A 2,986-nucleotide genomic window follows, 5' to 3' on the forward strand; every position below is an offset into this window, starting at 1 on the left:
TGCTGAACCTCAGGAACCTTGCTCTTTAGATACATATTAGACTGAAGACCTATGTGGCCCAGGTATACAGGCACATCTTGGCAAAATATCTGAAAGGTCTTTAGCTAGGATTTGTGCTTTTTCACACTGAGTCTCACACTGGTTGCACCCAGTAGCATTTGGGCCTGCACAGCCATGGCAGAGGAGAGCCCTGCCACTTGTTACAAAGGGCATCCTGCAAATCCTCTTGTGATCTGCATAGGGAAGGGCTGAAGGCTCTAAATGCTGCTTTTCATCGGGAGGGTGGATTTAAAGGAAATGCAGCCACCTTCACCTCTGCCTCCTTCTTTCTGCGGTACATCAAGATGATGCAGATCACTTTCAAAAGTATCTGTCTTCCTCCACTGGTTATAGAGGGACCGCAGATGATCAACTTAAATTGAGTGCTTAAGTTCTAGATGGCTTAAGATGGATTAAATTACTCTTGCTCTCAGTGAAGATCTCAGACAAAGAAACTTCATCCAAGCCTTTAGTTGCCCATATTCTTTAGATCAAGTATTTTTTTTTGTACTGCAGTTGAGTGGAGGTGAGGTTGTCCCTGGCATAGCCACAACACAGCACTGTAAACACTACACCTTCTCTGTCTTCACTGACGTGGTCTCCAAAAGCCTCTTACCAACTTTCTTCTATCTCTTTTCTTTGAAGGTATGACCCATCTTCCAATTTCTGGATACTCATTAATAATGGGCATATGTGCATCCCTGAAGAAACAGTTCCATCCCTGTGCCTTTATTGGTACAGTAACTTGCTGTAACCATAGTTCAGCCTATTTTTGATCTCTTTACTTCATCTTCCTTTGGTTCACCAACATCTTGCAATGCAAGTGCATATGTGGCCATTTTACTGGTTGAGCACAACTCTCTCACCCTTGTCCTTTTCTTCTTTTTCCTCATTTTTATCAAACAGACCCTCTCTTTCTTTCCAGGTTTGAAAATCCTTTTCATTAGAAGCCAGAATCAGACAGAAGATTTGCCCTTGATTGTAGTTTGTTTTTTTCTCTAAATAAGAACATGAGTACACCAGCAAAGTCATCAGCATTGGAACCAATTATTTAAAAGTGAAATAAATATTGTGAGTAACCTTGAAGTATCTCCCTACGTGGTAATTAATATTGCAAACATGGAATTGTTGGAGTGAGTCCAGAGGAGGGCCACAAAGATGATCAGATTCTGTACATTGTATTAGGTTCCAGGTTTCCTTCAGACAAGCAAATCTGAGGTCTAGGAAGCATTAAAAGTTTTGGCTTTTCCCAAAGTCATCTCTCAGTTTTGTGGTCGTGTGATTCCATTCTCATCTCACCAGCAATTAATGGTGTCTATCATATTCCCTCATTTTTTTTCCATCTCTCCCTGATGTTATAAGGAAACAAGACTCAAGTGTGAAGTGCATGGAGATTTGTGCTCTCTAAGGGCATGCTGGCACCTCACTCTTTGAGTGCTTTCTCATTGACTCACTAATGCTGCACAGGAACATAAAGCAGTGATCCAGCATAAAAGGAGCTTTTCTAGAACCTATTGGAGGTGGTTTAAGACATATCTGAATCTAGTGCCACCCCTGCACTGGACAGTCCCCATCCCACAGGTAAATTTGGGTCAAGGTCTGTGTTCAGAGGAAACGAGCTCAAAAACAGTGACTTATAATAAACCCTTTGGCTTGGACAGAAATAGATGACAACTGTGCCCATGATGTGGTGGTGTGTCTCAGCTAGCTGGCCAGAAAATGTCCTTTAATGGGTGGTAAGAGGCAGCTGGAGAGGAGCCCACTATGGCTAACGTGGCACAAAGAGAGCTGAGCCACACCCTTAGCTTGTGCATTCCTTGCTTTCATTCAGTGAAGGCTGGGATAATTATACCCCCACCAGGGTTTGCAGAGCTCTCAGTAATTCCAGACCAAGTATTTATATTCTGCTGTGAAACAGGATGTGTGCTTTTATATCACACACCTTTCCAAGCTTTTTCTTCCAGTGGAACTATCAGAATACCTGTGAATTGGTGAAATGGTGTCTTTGTATAGGCTCATTGCTTTGATCTGTTAAATTCCCAGAAAGTCAATTAAAAAGAAAAGAACCACAAGGTTCCTTTAAAAGAAAGAAGTAATCCCAAGAAAAACAGGCTTTTAAGGTAAAACCTAAGTAAAATTAAGTCAGCAGTAGGCATGTAAACTGAAAATCTGAATATCTGTTTATAGGGAGAGTGGCTTAAATGAGCTGCTTTTGAGTGAATCGCTGAAGTTTGGAAGTTTTAGAGAGTCAAGCCTGCTCTGCATTCCCATTTTGTCATCTGGATTACATGGCAGGAGGAATTGTGTGTCTTCAGAGAAAGTGGAAACATGGGAGGAAGGAAAACACTCCATAACTTCCATGACTTTCCAAACAAGGAAGAAACAGGAAAAAACAGACAACTGTCCAGTTCATTTCCAATAAAGGGCCTTTCCCTCACACAAAAAGTCTCACTCCCGCAAGATTTCTCCCATCATATGGGATAGTGTATCCACTAGCTCCAGGACAAAGAGAAAAAGAAAACTGTGCCATCATTCATCTGCCATTGAGATAGAACAGTCAACATGCATGAGAGTTGGATAAAACCATTAAGATATTGGATAGACCTTGGCTTTTCTGAAGCAAGAATTTAGGCCCCTTCCCCCTAATCTGATCCGACCTGTGGTTGAAGGAGCCACCTGGGATGAAAATATGGATAATGAGAAGAGATTTCAGAATGTGTGCTGGAAAGATGTGTCTCTGCTCAGCTGATCATTTTCAAGACAGGAGAGCAACAAAGGCTAAAGTGTTCCATAAATAAAGTCTGTTCCGATGATTAATTAACTTTCTGATAATGACTGGATCAGTGGTGGGAGGAAAAGAAGAGTGAGACTGGATGATTGTCTGTGCTCTGAAACATGATAGAAATAATAGAATTTGGCAGGTTTGAGTAAGCACGTAACTTGGACG

This window comes from Chaetura pelagica, unplaced genomic scaffold (genome assembly GCF_000747805.2).
Source record: "Chaetura pelagica isolate M959 unplaced genomic scaffold, ChaPel_1.0 scaffold184, whole genome shotgun sequence".
In the NCBI taxonomy this organism is placed as follows: Eukaryota; Metazoa; Chordata; class Aves; order Apodiformes; family Apodidae; genus Chaetura; species Chaetura pelagica.